The sequence below is a fragment of the Bombina bombina genome, chromosome 6 (genome assembly GCF_027579735.1).
Source record: "Bombina bombina isolate aBomBom1 chromosome 6, aBomBom1.pri, whole genome shotgun sequence".
NCBI classification, from domain to species: domain Eukaryota; kingdom Metazoa; phylum Chordata; class Amphibia; order Anura; family Bombinatoridae; genus Bombina; species Bombina bombina.
In genome coordinates this window covers 616476614-616494105 of record NC_069504.1, presented here as the reverse complement: position 1 = coordinate 616494105, position 17492 = coordinate 616476614, and the positions used below count along the sequence as shown (strand labels likewise).

At 40.9% G+C, this 17492-nt stretch overlaps 1 long non-coding RNA gene across 1 annotated transcript; it reads right to left on the bottom strand.

Moving 5' to 3' along the window:
• Positions 1-1724: 1724 nt before the first annotated feature.
• On the bottom strand, positions 1725-7861 carry LOC128665194 (uncharacterized). The gene is made up of 2 exons (XR_008403028.1): positions 7611-7861; positions 1725-1950 (listed from the first exon to the last, which is right to left on the bottom strand). It is a non-coding gene; the product is annotated as an uncharacterized LOC128665194 (long non-coding RNA).
• Between the last annotated feature and the right edge of the window lie 9631 nt (positions 7862-17492).

Below are 17492 nucleotides of genomic sequence, written 5' to 3'. Positions count from 1 at the left end.
TTTATGTTTCGGCATTAGCCCATAAAACTCTTAACTACTGACTTTTTTTGGCGGTAGGAGTCTTGGCGGTAGAGGCTGTACTGCTCACTTTTTCCAAGACTCGTAATACCGGCGTTAGGCAAATCCCATAGAAAAGATAGGATAAGGAATTGACTTAAGGGGATTTATGGTAGCCAAAAGTCGCAGAAGAAAAGTGAGCGGTACACCCTTTCCTGCCTGACTCGTAATACCAGCGGGCGTTAAAAAGCAGCATTAGGACCCCTTAAAACTGCTTTTTAAGGCTAACGCAGAACTCTAAATCTAGGCCTTCATTGTTGTGACACACTTCTTAAACCAAAATTATTTTTCTACACAGTAATTCAGTTGTACTAGCAAACAGGAGGTTAAACTAACTTGTTTTAAGAGATACAGACACATACATAAATGATATAATAACTAAAATGTATTTACAAGTAACAGTAAGTATGTGCAAGAATTAAAAAAAAAAAAAAAGTTTAATAACACCAATAGCTACTTACAATTTTAATGGGATGTATGAGGTTAATGGGATGAACACAGTTTCTGAATATTTGGTGGAATATTAGCTAAAGGCACTCGCATTTCATCATCAAGCATTTTAAAGCTTCCATTTCCTATCTATATAGCCAGAGCAGGAGCAGCAATGCACTACTGGGAGCTAGCTGGAAAAAAAACACTTTGACTTCTGACTTCAGCTCAGCGTTTAGGCTGTGCTGTCCCACTCACTGAATACACGTGCAGTCACAAGCCAATTGAGGAATCTACATGTGCAGTCAGGAGCCAATGGGAATAAATTCAGTTCCCGCTGAGCTGCACCAATAGGTTAAGAGGATCTGTGACCAACTAGGTATCAATCATATGTCAACCACGTGATATGTGTAGCAGGCAGGCGGAAAGTCGGAAACCAAAATAAAATGTAAAAAAAAATTAAATTAAAAAAAATTGTGCTGAAGCAGGGCCACACCTACACACTGCCGCCGGCACACTAATGCGTCACGACACACCGTTTGGAAAGCACTGCTCTAGAGCCTGATAGCAAAGTCTCCAGTTGAGGTGTATGCTGCATTCATAGCTACATGTATTGTTTTAAATTTGGGTCTAGCCTCTTCCAATACTTAAAGAACCACTAAAAACAGTAGAATTGCATAATTAACAAGTGTATAATAAAAAGACAATACAATAACACAAAAAAAATAACACAAAAGCAGTAGATTAGTTTTCTGGCAAAAATATTTTTTCTCCTATTTGCCAGCCCTGTGTCATGTGACAGACATTAGCCTATCACAGACTAGTATAAGCAGACTGTGATCTTTTGCACATGCTCTGTAGGAGCTGGTGCCTAAAAAAAATGTGCATTTAAAAAGACAAAGGCAAAATATAATAATGTAAGTAAATTAGAAAGATTTTTAAAATTGTGTGCTCTTTCTGGATCATGAAAGTTTCATTTTGACTTGAGTGTCCCTTTCACTAGCCTGTATATTATCTAGATTATAAAAATGAATAGTTGAAGCATGATATTGGAATTGGCAAAATTAAAATATCTGTTCACTTTGTTAGGTTGAATATTTTTTAGTCAAATATTACATAAGGAATTAAAGGCTTACCAGGTCGCTCACAGGAAGGAGGGGACACATAACCCATGAACCTTATAACTTTAAATTAACTTAACATACCCCAAAGGGCCAACCTTTAATAAAGACAGACGCTTATGTTTGGGAAAAACTGGACCATCACTGGTCCCCTTTATTAACATAATAAATGAGTGAATTAATAACCAACAGACTATAAACAGATGGCGGCAAATGAAAAGCTAAGACCAACCCGGACTGAAGAGGTCAGCAGCCCGATCTAGACAAGGCAGAGAAATCTTCTTGGGTGGAGATGCTACTAAGGGTTTTCCGAGTTCTCATGGCCGCTGATTGTGCTAAAACCCTGCAGAATTGAAAAGAAGAGAGAGCCGTACCATTTTCATGCACAAAAAACTGCCCCCTTACTGCTGGCCTGCGCTGTAAATATGCCGATAGCATAGCCAAAGGGCAGCAAGAATCCCCTTGCGCTAGGAAAGTAAACTATACGCCTCTGGCCTCCTGGTCAGTTTTTGACTGAGGGATAAATAACAAAACTGAAGAGGAATAAATCCTGACATGGTCAAATTGCACCCCCTTATGTAAGTGTTTTTAGAAGGGGATACCAAATTGTTAAAATAAAGGCCGCCTTAAAAAGCAAAACTTTGTAAGCCGTCCTACAAATTTCAGGTAAAACCGCTACCAGCCTCTCAAGCCGGTCCCGCGTAATGGGCTCTCTAGTATCACGCTTGTTGCACTGCGTGCGGCCCCACCCTTTAAGTGTCTGCTTAAAAAAAAAAAAAGGACCCAGTAGGACCCTTGTTTCCCAGGATTTTAAAGAAAAAGGATAGTGCCACCAGACGGGACTGGACTGCGCCCTTGCGTAAACCTGCCTCTTGCATACACACCAACCATTCGCACAACATCACCTGAAAGAAAAGTGAAGAACCCCTTTCACCTGTGCACTCTGGAACTCTCGCTCTGTTTGCAACAAACTCACTTCTATACATGACCTCTTCATCTCCCGCTCCCTCAACCTTCTGGCCCTAACAGAAACCTGGCTCTCTCCCCTAGACACAGCATCCACTTCTGCTCTGTCACATGGGGGTCTCCACTTCAGCCACACTCCTAGGTCTGGTAATAGACAAGGAGGTGGTGTAGGTATTTTACTTTCCTCTCGTTGCACCTTTCAACAAATACACCCTACCTCTTCCCTCACTTTTCCCTCATTCGAAACCCACATGATTCGCTTATTCTCCCCTCTCTCTGTAAGTGTTGCAGTCATATACCAACCCCCTGGCTCCACAACTCAATTTCTAGATCACTTGGCTGCCTGGCTACCCTACTTCCTTTCCTCAGACACCCCTGCCCTCATTCTTGGCGACTTCAACATCCCCCTTAACAATCCCACTGCCTCATCTGCTAAACAATTTCTGAAACTCACTTCCTCTTTCGGTCTGTCACAATGGACTGATTCTCCCACTCACAAAGACGGTCACTCCCTTGACCTGATCTTTAGCTATCGATGCACTCTCTCAAACTTCTCAAAATCCCCTTTTCCTCTTTCTGACCACCATCTCCTTACCTGCAACATATCATCCCTTCCTACAACTCTCCCACCTTCTACTCCTCACACCAAACTTCACAGAAGAATTAAGTCTTTAGATCAGCAACAACTTGCTAATTCCCTTCAACCACTCCTCTCATCCTTCTCCACCTTTTCCTGCCCTGAACAATCTATCTGCCACTATAATTCCACCCTTATATCCGTCCTTGACAATCTCGCCCCCCTTACCACTGCTAGGAAATCACACACTCATCCCCAGCCCTGGCATACTCCTCTGACATGGTACCTACGCAGATGTTCCCGTACTGCTGAACGGCATTGGAGAAAATCACGGAGTTCAGCTGATTTTCTTCATTACAAATTCATCTTGAACTCCTACTACTCTGCCCTTAATCTCCACAAGCAACACTACTTCTCTACTCTCTAATCTTTCTTCAAACCCAAAATGTCTGTTCTCCACTTTCAATACTGTCCTCCGCCCTCCCCCACTTCCTAATACAACATCTCTGTCAGCCCAAGACTTTGCCAGTCACTTCATTAACAAAATTGACTCCATCAGACATGAAATCAGCTCTCAACACAATTGTATTCTCTCCCCCCCTCAAATACTCCCACTCACCCACAACCCTCATAACCTGAAACTTAGTTCATTCTCCCCTGTTACTGAGGACGAAGTTTCAGCACTTATACTACGCTCTCACCTCACTACCTGTCCCCTTGACCCTATCCCCTCACAGCTGCTCCCCTCTCTCTCTGCCCGTCACCACTTTCTGTCGGAGTACCGCAAGGCTCTGTCCTCGGTCCCCTTCTCTTCTCAATCTATACATCATCACTAGGTTCCCTAATTAAGTCCCACGGTTTCCAATATCATTTGTATGCAGATGACACCCAAATCTACTTCTCTGCACCAGAACTATCTCCTTCCTTGCTAACCCGTGTCACTAACTGTCTTTCTCACATCTCTTCCTGGATGTCCTCTCACTACCTCAAGCTAAATCAAACTGAGCTCCTCATTTTCCCCCTTCTTCCAAAATCTCCACCCCCAATATCTCTATAACTGTCGACAACTCCATCATTACCCCTAACCCGCACGCCCAATGTCTCGGGGTCACATTCGACTCAGATCTTTCCTTCACTCCTCACATTCAGTCATTGGCTAAAGCCTGCCGCTTCCACCTTAAAAACATCCCTAAAATTAGACACTTCCTTACACAAGACACAACTAAGATTTTAATCCACTCTCTCATTCTTTCCCGCCTTGATTATTGCAACTCTGTCCTCTCTGGTCTCCCCACCTGCCGCCTAGCTCCTTTACAATCCATAATGAATGCCTCTGCCAGACTCATCTTCCTTACACGTCGCTCTTCATCTGCTGCGCCTCTCTGCCAATCCCTTCACTGGCTTCCTCTTGCCTCTAGGATCAAACACAAAACTCTCACTCTGACATACAAAGCCCTCAACTGCACTGCTCCCCCCTACATCTCAGACCTTGTCTCTAGATACTATCCCTCCTGTCCCCTTCGCTCTGCTCATGACCTCCTACTCTCCTCCTCTCTTGTCACCTCATCACACTCCCGTTTACAGGACTTCTCCAGACTGGCTCCCATCTTATGGAACTCTCTGCCTCGCTCCACAAGACTCTCTTCTAGTTTTAAAAGCTTCAAGTGCTCCCTAAAGACTCTACTGTTCAGGGACGCATACAACCTACGCTAACCTTTCCTAATACCAATTCCTCTCCTCCACTGCAATCCCCTGAACCCTCTTAGCATGTAAGCCTAATAGTCCAGCTGTTTGTAGATCACCTTCTTAAGAGCTGACTACAACAGTGCAATTATTGGCAGGGCCCTCTACCCTATAATTGTTTTGTTGTACTCCCCCTTTGTTTATAGCACTGCGGAATCTGTTGGCGCTCTACAAATAACCGATAATAAAAGAATCTGCCCCTCGAGCATTACAAAATTGGTTTCACTCTTTCCAGAGTCTAACATAAGTTTGCCAGGTTGTTGGGGCGAGTGAGGAGTGGACTAAGGGCATTAAGGAGAGCCAGGGTCCGCCAGCTGCCAAAGAAAGCTGGGACAGATTAGCCCGTCTTTGGACGCCTGAGGCACCAGTTTTCTAAAAGTCACCCAGTCAAACCTGGACAAGGTGTCCACTAGAACATTGTTAACCCCTGGGACATGGCTAGCCTTAAAGTGAATGTTAAGTTGAAGACATCTTAAAACCAAATTATGCAAGAGCTACACCACGGTTACAGAGGAAGCAGAAAGCCTTTTAATAGAATGAACAACACTAAGGTTGTCTGTCCCAAAAACCACTGACTTGTCCTGAAACCTCTGTCCCCAAAGCTCGACTGCCATGACAATTGGAAATAATTTGAGTAGTATGAGGTTCCTGGTGAGGCCGGATGAGCTCCATTTAGAAGGCCATGGCCCTGCACACCATTCCCCTTGAAAATAAGCCCCATAACCGTGAGACCCTGCTGCATCAGTGAAAAAATGCAGGATCTGGCTAGATACTGGGTTTGACCTCCACACACTGACCCCATTAAACTGTCTCAAGAAGGCCTACTAAACTTTCAAATCCTTTACCATGTCAGTGGTTACCGCTATTCTGTCTGATACCCTTGGATTACCTTTAAGGCGTTGTTCTAATCTCCTATTAAACACCTTACCCATGGGAATCACCCTGCAAGCAAAATTTAACAAGCCCAGAAGAGATTGAAGGTCCCTCAAAGATAAGTATTTCTTGGATACAGCCACACGAACTGACTCCAACATCGCCTGCACTTTATCTATGGGTAGCTGACATACCATCTCTAAAGTGTCAATTTCTATGCCTAGGAAGGTCAATTTAGTACAGGGTCCCTGGGTTTTGTCCTCTGCCAGAGGAACCCCGAGTTGTGCCATGAGGCCTCTCATCTCCCTCATGAGCTCACTACATCTGTCGGTCCCCTTTTTCCCTAACAGGTGAAAATCGTCTAGGTAATGTGCTATGGGATCAGGTCCCACTAATTTGGCCACTGCCCAGTGCAAGAAGGTACTAAAACCTTCAGTGAGCAGGAGATAGCACAACCCATAGGTAAACAGCGGTCCACATAAAAACTACCCTCGAATTTACAACCTATAAGAGGGAAGGACCTAGGATGAAGAGGCAACAGACGGAAAGCAGACTCAATATCCAATTCCGCTAACAAAGCACCTCTACCTACCCCACGAACCAAGTCAAGAGCCTTATCAAATGACTGATAATGAACGGAGCTAAGATCAGGGTCAATAGCATTGTTAAATGAGCTCCCTTTGGGGTAGGAGAGGTGCAGAATGAGATGAAACTTGCCCAGTTCCTTCTTTGGAACGACTCCCAAATGAGGAAAGGGTGGCACAGTGAAAGGGCTCACCATTCTCAAGATATTTCTTTGGCTAGCTTTTCAGTTACTACCTCGGGATGTTGGTACGCTGATTTGAAATTGCGATGAGTTTGCGAACCCCAGACAGATTTACTTACTGTGATCACAAATCCATCCCTAAATCCCGCCAAGAGCAAGCCTGCTACGTGGCGGTCTGGATATGTGCGTAACCATAGCTCAAGGGCATCCACACTCACTGGGGTGGTCGCCCTTAGCTGTAGCGGGTGTACGGACTGCTGCTCTATCATTGGTAGTTTCCTTCCTTCTGGGGCAGTCTGCACCCGAGTGGAAGGCTCCACAAAACTTGTAAACGTGTTGGTAAAGACATGCACTCCCTTTCTCACACCTTTGTTCCTGAAAGGCCCTGCACTCCCTACGTCTATTTTTAGTTTGAAAACGGGCCCCCACGACCCTACTAGTTGCGGCAGGTGAAGGGGATCTCTCTGGACCCAAACGGGACCACAAATGCATTTCCTGCGACCCAAATGTTAGTGACGTATTTCCGGCCACCTTTCTTTGGAACTCTCTCCATACACCATATTTATGGTGCTGATAAATCCAGTGTATGGCCCTGCTCTAGATGCTTATCCAGGTAACACAATGAGAGTATCCTAAAACATTTTAGCCACTCATCAAAGGTTTCTGTTTTTTTTGCTCTCTTGGGTCCGGTGCCATCAGAACTCTTTTCCTTCTGTCTATGGGCCTCTACTGAGAGTTCAAAAAATATTTACGTATCTCCCTTCGTGAATTTGTTTAACAATTTTCTGCTTCAAGTGACCATGGAGTGAGAAAATGGGGCATGGCAAAGTGTCACCCGCTAGGTCTTCCCTACGACCAGGCACTACAGAGGCTATCTGTGCATGGACAGTGACCAAAGGAGAGGCTACCTCCATTCTCTTCTTAGATAGTTGATATGCCTTCATTTGCTTAATCATCTTATACGTCTGTTTCTGACCTTTGGATTTTAAACCTAAGGATGTGTCACTATCTAAGTCTGAGTCTGTAGTGGAGGAGTCTGATAAATGTTCCCTGGCATGTGTTGCAATAAGTAACTCACCATTCCCAGCAGATGATGTTAACGGTACATCAGCCGAAACTGCTGGCGCAGCTGATATGGGATGTGAAGTAGCAGGGACGGAACTGAACCTCCCGTAGTGGTAGCCCCTGATATAGTGGAAGTTGAAGGACGTGTGGACATGATGCTTTCCCCTGTGGCCACCGGTGCCGCGTGGGCTGGAGGAATCTGTTTCCCTGACATCCTCTCCTGTAAAATAGAGAGAAATTGGAGAGAATCAGACAGAGGAAACCCAGGGGTGGCCTGGGAAGAGTTACCTGACAATTGCCCTATGTGACCTGATTCAGGAACTGGCATCCTGCTCACACTCACATTCACACCGTTTGCTTTTGCCAACGCATTCCCAGGCACACTTTGCGCTGGGTTAATAGTAAGAATTGGCCTGTCAGTTGTATTCAAAGACACATTCATTTCACATACCCCCATATTAGTATCAGCGTTGTGTTGCCCAATATGATAATTTGCCTCATTCATTCCATTGCCTGGCGCATTTGCAATGCCCAGTTCATTAACCCCTGCATGCCCGGTAGTATTTTGCATAATATTCACGCATGTTTGTGGCACTTGACCACCACCTGCTGGAACAGGCAAAGCATTATCCATCCTAGTAACCTCATCGTTTTGTATAATATGGGTAACATCTTCCTCGCTCCGATTCCTCATATTAATCCCTTCATACCCACTAATGGTTTGCACATGTCCCTCCTGGCTAATATTAACATGTACATTAATGGCACTTTGTAAATTTCCCCTTGCAGGCCCCACCCTCATCATAGCCCTGTTTGTTCCCCTCCAGCGACCCGCCGGGTGGCCTCTAGCTAATGAGCGCTTTCAGTACTCACCTGCCAGAGTGCTGCCACGGACCGCCGACCTTCCTCGTGTGCGGGTGTTATTTTGAATGGTGAGGTCACCCGAGACCGGAAGTTGGAAAGGAGCGGTCGGAGGCATGTGTGGCGGTAGGAGCGCGGGAAGAAGGGGGGCAGATGGGAAGGCCTGAACCACCACATGAGGGGAAGTGATGTCCCGCGAGACCGGAAGGCCTAAGGGGATAGGCCCGGTCAGAGGCATGTGTGGCGGTAGGTTGGCGTGAACAGCGGCAACGGATGCACCTGTCTGCAGCACCCCAGGAGGGGGCCCTGTAAGGAGGGGACATGTGCTGGGAAAGCTGAGCAGGTAGGGCACTACCTATATTAGGTCTTGTTACGGAATAGTTCTCAGATGCTGCAGGCCTAGTGGGGATAGTATACAGAGTGGTAGAAGAAGGCCCAGCCCAGGATGGGGGGCCTCATGAGTCAAAACCTGCTGGGAAATGTCTGAAACTGAGTCTGTTGCTGCTTGCAAAGAGAGAATGGGTGAAGTAGGGCGAGATGGGGGGTCCTGAATATTAATTTGGGAATTGGGCATTATATCCTCAGATTCAGTTATACTCATCTGTTGTTTTTGAACACAGCGACGTGTAACAGGCATCTTTCCCTCTCTAAATCTAAAAGGAGGAGCTGAAGAAAGTCTGGCACGCCTCATGATGGAAGAAGAGACTTGAAGATGGAGAGAAGATGAACCAACTTGACAGCTTCTTGTCCAGGATCAAAGAGGAACAGGAACTGCAAACACCAGCTTAAGAAAGGTAAGCCACTCCCTGTCCCTGCAACATTGTTGCAACTTATAACACTCCCCTCCACCTTCCCTCTCCCTGCCAGCCTTAACCCTTATGACGCTGCAAGCTTATATTCTCTACACTTACTTTGCAGTGTAAAAATTACATTATCTGATTCCTTAGAGCATGTAAAATTAACACTACTGACCCTGAAAGCCTATGTGTTTATCCTCCGCAAAGTGGTTAAAGTGACATGACAACCAAAAAAAAGAAAATTTTCTGATTCAAATAGAACATACAATTTTCTAATTTACTTATGTTATCAAATTTGCATCATTCTTTTGGCATCCTTTGTTGGAGGAGCAGCAATGCACTACAGGGAGCTAGGTGAATACAATGGGTGAGCCAATGACAAGAGGCATATATGTGCAGCAAATAATCAGCAGATGGCCCCTAGTAGTTTGGAAAGTGCATTGCAGTTTATCAGCCTATCTAGGTTTGATTTTTAACAAAAAATACCAAGTTAATTAATCAAATTAGATAATAGAAATAGAATTCCTACTTATCACACCAAGCCAAAAACTTTATTGTGAAGATTGGAACATATATGCTGGTTATTTAACAGACTTTTATTCAATCAATACCCATATGATTATAATGTAATGCCTAGTAATTACTAAGGGCACTTTATATTACTACTGACTCATAATGCAAAGCAAAAAGAACCAACAAAAGCACAAAGTAGCAGCAATACTTCAAGATGAGGAGATAAAGCTGCTAGTCTTCTAAGAAAGAAAAAGGAAAAAAAAACTTAAATAGCATATTTATTTAAATATATAGGGCTAGATTACAAGTGGTGAGGAAACGTTTGCATTACAATTTTCGCATATGTATGTCTATATATGTGCACATATGTATTTATGTGTGTATATTTTTTAGATGTATATACGCTTCACATATAAAACACATAAATACAGATGTATACATATACAGACATATATAAATAAAAGTGCGTTGGAGCCCTTTGCCTTTAAGTAGATGAAAACATGTAAAAAGCATAATTTATGTAAGAACTTACCTGATAAATTAATTTCTTTCATGGTGGCGAGAGTCCACAATCTGTTATGTATGGGATATATATATATATATATATATATATATATATATATATATATTTTAGACATGTATATGTTTGTATCTAAATGTTAAAGTCTGTATTTTTAACACCTGAGACCGTATATCTTTGAGCCCTTATAATTTTTTTGTTCAATATTTTTTTATTAATTATTTGTATTAGATAGTTTACTTTGTAATGTATTTTTGATGTGCTTTGTGACACTTTTTTGTTTCACGAAACAGTTAACCAGAGTTTTGAAGACACGATAATCATTTTAGCGTAAATCATGATTGCACTTAAGCAATCGTGTTTACTTTCAACTATTAATACAAGCTCTAACCCTGATGCGCATAACTGTTAACGCGTCAATCATAATCTTGCCCATAATGTTTTAATAAATATATTCTATTTATTTATTTTTTATTATTGTTTGAGAGGTGTATATTGTTTCTTTTACTACTGTCTCATGTAACAATAGATATCCAGTAGTTTGGAATTTCAGAAAATGTGCTGTAGTTTAAAAATCCATAAAGACTGAACTATATGTAAGGTTGAAAGGACATGAAACCCAAAAATGTAATTTAATGATTCAATTAGAGCATACGAATTTAACCCTTTAACAACAAGGACATACCCTGTAAGTTAAATGCCATTAATGGGCTTTAAGCCTTGTAATAGCACGGCTATTGCCAACAACAATGAGACGTGCGATTACTACATGCCTCATTTCAGGAGGCATTTTTCCAGAGAGCAGCCTCACCTCTGTTGGTGAGACTTACACTATGGGGCCAATTTATCAATGTATGCCAGACATCGCTGAATGCCGACAGCATACACTGTCGGCATTTAACATTGCACAAGCAGTTCTGGTGAAGTGCTTCTGCAATGCCACCCCCTGCAGATTTACGGCCAATTGGCCACTAGCAGGGGGTTTCAATCAACCCGATCGTATGCGATCGGGAGGATTGATGTCCGCAGCCTCCGAGGCAGTGGACAAGTTAAGGAGCAGCAGTCTTAAGACAGCTGCTTCTTAACTCCTGTTTCCAGTGAGCCTGAAGGCTCGCACCGAAACATTCGCATTTGGCCCCAATCGAGTCATGATTAATCGGCTCGTTAAACAACTTTCCACTTAACTAATATTACCAGATTTGCTTTGTTCTTTTGGTATTATTTGTTGAAGAGTAGGCTCAGGATCAGTAATTCCCTACTGGGAGCTAGCTGAACACATTGGATGAGGTAATTATAAGAGGCATATGTATGCAGCCAACAATCGCCAGCTAGCTCCCAGGAGTGTACTGATGCTATTGAGCCTAATTTGATATGCTCTTCAACGAATTATAGTAAGAGAATAAAGCAAATTTGATAACAGAAGGAAATTGGACAGTTGGATCTTTTCCAGATAAGCCCCGGCAAAAAGTTAACCCTCGCCACCCAAAAAAGATAATAAAAAAGCATCCAAACTTCCTACATACACAGCAGTTTGTTCCAGTTCGCAGCTTCAGGTGTTTTATCCCTTTACTTGTGTGGGCAGATAACCAAAACGTCCGGTTGTGTGTGTGTTTTTTAACAGCAGTTACGGCACTCTGATTGTTCCTTATTTAAATGTAATGGCCGCCTAAAGACTCTTATATTATAATAGTTATTGTGTGGATGGCTGACCATTAATATAGTCATTGATTGCTCTCCCATATTATCGTTAAATTTAACTCCTGCCTGTCTCAATTTGAGTGGCGCTTCTAGTGGTATTCTTTGCTATAGTACCTCCTACAAATACACAGTAGCCTTCGCTAAAATATTATAACTCTTTCCTACTAGTGAGTCAATGTGACAGCTGTATCACCGTATATTATCACTACTAGGAGCTCAATATAATAACTTTTCTCTACGAGGGAGTCTATGTGACAGTTGTCTCACTTTATATTATTACTACCAGTTCTGGGATCTTTTCCTTAGTTTAGAAGGTTGTCAGAAAGTTCATTGTTTTTATGGCACAGGTCTGGTCAAGGTTGCGTGCGTGCATTGCGTGCGTGCATAATATTGAAAGTGGCGGGGCTTAACTTTTCGCGCATGCACTTTTTGCATTAGTGGCGGGGCTTATCTGGAAAAGATCCGGACAGTTGATTATACATGCATGCTCTATCCGAATCATGAAATAAACAATTTGACTTCACTGTCCCTTTAGCTAGAACAACATAATAATCAAGTGCAGAAAAAAATATATTTTTTTAAAGTTTTCATTGCAATTGCAAACAGGTGCTCAAACAGTTTTTTTAAGTAAACAATGAATGTATAATTATGTTTAAGGCCTTACCCAATGTGTGATTGTCTTATTGTTTATTTCATTTGTAGAAGACATTTCTATTCAATAAAAATTCTTTACTTTTCAGCTCAGTAACCACACCCTCTAGTCTAATGTCTTTTGTAATATTTTGTTTGCTCACCAATTACTATTCACATATTTTTCTTTATTTCCTTTTTATAATCCCAATAGTCTAAGTGTATATAGAGCTGCTAGCACTTTTAGGTCACTACAATGTAATACAATATATTAAATAAAATATAGAGCAGCCTCACAAAAAATGTAAAAGTACAAAACCTTTCTTACATAAATATTAAACACAGCATGACCAACATATCCAAGCAAAACTATTTATAGCCTAAATCCTACATGCCAGTTAGGCCACTGCAGTGAATTGGACCGAAAGGATGAAAAGATTTAGTAATTTACAACATAGAAATTAAAATAGACCTTTCCATTTTAGCAAATGCAGGTAACTATAGCAAGTTTTGTGCCTTTCTTTAGTACACTGGACATTAAGAAGTATGCAAATGTATTGAGATGCTAGTTAATACCATTTCTGCAGTACAGGGTTAAAACCGCTTGAACTTGTGCTGATTTCAGATTAGGAAAGATTACTACAGATTAGAAAACAAGCAGAGGTTCCTACAGCACAGGTTATTTTTGTAAAAATATATTTATACACATATACACACACCGATACATACACATACCTTTGACCCTTTCCCAGTCCCGCCACTTGTTTAATTCCATATCCTTTTAATTCTGCCACAAAAACTTTTAATTAATTTACATTTAGTTCAGAGTATTAAAGGGACAGTCTACTTTAAATTTGTTGTTGTTTAAAAAGATAGATAATCCCTTTATTACCCATTCCCCAGTTTTGCATAACCAACAATGTTATATTAATATACTTTTTATCTCTATGATTACCTCTTTCTAAGACACTGCAGACTGCCCCTTATCTCAGTGCTGCTTCCAATCTTGCATTTCAGCCAATCAGTTCTGGTTCTTGTATAACCATTATCATTCTCCACAGGAGTGAGCACAATATTCTCTATATGACACACATGATCTAGAACTGTCTGTCTGTCGTGCGGTGCAATATTTAAAAACCTAATAAAAAAACACTGAAATAAGGAGTGTATTGCAGTGCCTTATAAATAGACAAACTTAGAGGTTATGACATATATTAAAGACACAGTCTACACCAGAAGTTCTATTGTTTAACAAGACTGATAATTTATTGTTTAACAAGACATTTTATGCCTTTATTACCCATTTCCCAGTTTTGCATAACAAACACAGTTATATTAATACACTTTTTTACCTCTGTGATTATCTAGTATCTAAGCCTCTGCAGACTGCCCCCTTATTTCAGTTCTTTTGACAGACTTGCATTTTTGCCAATCAGTGCTGACTCCTAGGTAACTCCACAGGCGTGAGAGCGGTGTTATCTATATGGTACACATAAACTAATACCCTCTAGTTGTGAACAAATGTCAAAATGCATTCAGATAAGAGGTGGCCTTCAATTGCTTAGAAATTAGCATATGAGCCTATCTAGGTTTAGCATTCAACTAAGACAACCAAGAGAACAAAGCAAAATTGATGATAAATTAGAAAAATGTTTAAAATTACATGCCTTTTCTATGTTCGTTATGCAAATCTGGGGAATGTGTACTAAAGGCATTATCTATTTTATAACAAAAAAATCAAGTAGACTGTCACTTTAAGTCTAAATTAAGTTAAATCCTTTATTTCCAAAGGCCTAGATTTGGAGTTTGGCGTTAGCCGTGAAAACCAGCGTTAGAGGCTCCTAACGCTGGTTTTAGGCTACCGCCGGTATTTGGAGTCACTCAAAAAAGGGTCTAACGCTCACTTTTCAGCCGCGACTTTTCCATACCGCAGATCCCCTTACGTCAATTGCGTATACTATCTTTTCAATGGGATTTTTCTAACTCCGGTATTTAGAGTCGTGTCTGAAGTGAGCGTTAGACATCTAACGACAAAACTCCAGCCGCAGGAAAAAAGTCAGTAGTTAAGAGCTTTCTGGGCTAACGCCGGTTTATAAAGCTCTTAACTACTGTACTCTAAAGTACACTAACACCCATAAACTACCTATGTACCCCTAAACCGAGGTCCCCCCACATCGCCGCCACTATATTTAAATTTTTTAACCCCTAATCTTCCGCTCCGTACACTGCCGCCAACTAAGTTATCCCTATGTACCCCTAATCTGCTGCCCCTAACACCGCCGACCCCTATATTATATTTATTAACCCCTAACCTGCCCCCCACAACGTCGCAGCCAGCTACCTACAATAATTAACCCCTAATCTGCCGACCGCAAAGCGCCGCCACCTACGTTATATTTATGTACCCCTAATCTGCTGCCCCTAACACCGCCGACCCCTATATTATATTTATTAACCCCTAATCTGCCCCCCTCAACGTTGCCTCCACCTGCCTACACTTATTAACCCCTAATCTGCCGAGCGGACCGCACCGCTATTATTATAAAGTTATTAACCCCTAATCCACCTCACTAACCCTATAATAAATAGTATTAACCCCTAATCTGCCCTCCCTAGCATCGCCGACACCTAACTTCAATTATTAACCCCTAATCTGCCGACTGGAGCTCACCGCTATTCTAATAAATGTATTAACCCCTAAAGCTAAGTCTAACCCTAACACTAACACCCCCCTAAATTAAATATAATTTTAATCTAACGAAATTAATTAACTCTTATTAAATAAATTATTCCTATTTAAAGCTAAATACCTGTAAAATAAACCCTAATATAGCTACAATATAAATTATAATTATATTATAGCTATTTTAGGATTAATATTTATTTTACAGGTAACTTTGTATTTATTTTAACCAGGTACAATAGCTATTAAATAGTTAAGAACTATTTAATAGCTAAAATAGTTAAAATAATTACAAAATTACCTGTAAAATAAATCCTAACCTAAGTTACAATTAAACCTAACACTACACTATCAATAAATTAATTAAATAAACTACCTACAATTAACCTAACACTACACTATCAATAAATTAATTAAATACAATTCCTACAAATAAATACAATTAAATAAACTAGCTAAAGTACAAAAAATAAAAAAGAACTAAGTTACAAAAAATAAAAAAATATTTACAAACATAAGAAAAATATTACAACAATTTTAAACTAATTACACCTATTCTAAGCCCCCTAATAAAATAGCAAAGCCCCCCAAAATAAAAAAATGCCCTACCCTATTCTAAATTACTAAAGTTCAAAGCTCTTTTACCTTACCAGCCCTGAACAGGGCCCTTTGCGGGGCATGCCCCAAAGAATTCAGCTCTTTTGCCTGTAAAAAAAAACATACAATACCCCCCCCCCCAACATTACAACCCACCACCCACATACCCCTAATCTAACCCAAACCCCCCTTAAATAAACACTAAGCCCCTGAAGATCATCCTACCTTGTCTTCACCTCACCGGGTATCACACCGATCCGTCCAGAAGAGCTCCTCCGATGTCCTGATCCAAGCCCAAGCGGGGGGCTGAAGAGGTCCATGATCCGGCTGAAGTCTTCATCCAAGCGGGAGCTGAAGAGGTCCATGATCTGGATGAAGTCTTCTATCAACGGCATCTTCAATCTTCTTTCTTCCGGATCCATCTTGCATGAAGACTTCAGCCGGATCATGGACCTCTTCAGCCCCCCGCTTGGGCTTGGATCAGGACATCGGAGGAGCTCTTCTGGACGGATCGGTGTGATACCCGGTGAGGTGAAGACAAGGTAGGATGATCTTCAGGGGCTTAGTGTTAGGTTTATTCAAGGGGGGTTTGGGTTAGATTAGGGGTATGTGGGTGGTGGGTTGTAATGTTGGGGGGGGTATTGTATGTTTTTTTTTTACAGGCAAAAGAGCTGAATTCTTTGGGGCATGCCCCGCAAAGGGCCCTGTTCAGGGCTGGTAAGGTAAAAGAGCTTTGAACTTTAGTAATTTAGAATAGGGTAGGGCATTTTTTTATTTTGGGGGTCTTTGTTATTTTATTAGGGGGCTTAGAGTAGGTGTAATTAGTTTAAAATTGTTGTAATATTTTTCTTATGTTTGTAAATATTTTTTTATTTTTTGTAACTTAGTTCTTTTTTATTTTTTGTACTTTAGCTAGTTTATTTAAATTGTATTTATTTGTAGGAATTGTATTTAATTAATTTATTGATAGTGTAGTGTTAGGTTAATTGTAGGTAATTGTAGGTAGTTTATTTAATTAATTTATTGATAGTGTAGTGTTAGGTTTAATTGTAACTTAGGTTAGGATTTATTTTACAGGTAATTTTGTAATTATTTTAACTATATTAGCTATTAAATAGTTCTTAACTATTTAATAGCTATTGTACCTGGTTAAAATAAATACAAAGTTACCTGTAAAATAAATATTAATCCTAAAATAGCTATAATATAATTATAATTTATATTGTAGCTATATTAGAGTTTATTTTACAGGTAAGTATTTAGCTTTAAATAGGAATAATTTATTTAATAAGAGTTAATTAATTTCGTTAGATTTAAATTATATTTAATTTAGGGGGGTGTTATTGTTAGGGTTAGACTTAGCTTTAGGGGTTAATACATTTATTAGAATAGCGGTGAGCTCCAGTCGGCAGATTAGGGGTTAATAATTGAAGTTAGGTGTCGGCGATGTTAGGGAGGGCAGATTAGGGGTTAATACTATTTATTATAGGGTTAGTGAGGCGGATTAGGGGTTAATAACTTTATTATAGTAGCGCTCAGGTCCGGTCGGCAGATTAGGGGTTAATAAGTGTAGGCAGGTGGAGGCGACGTTGTGGG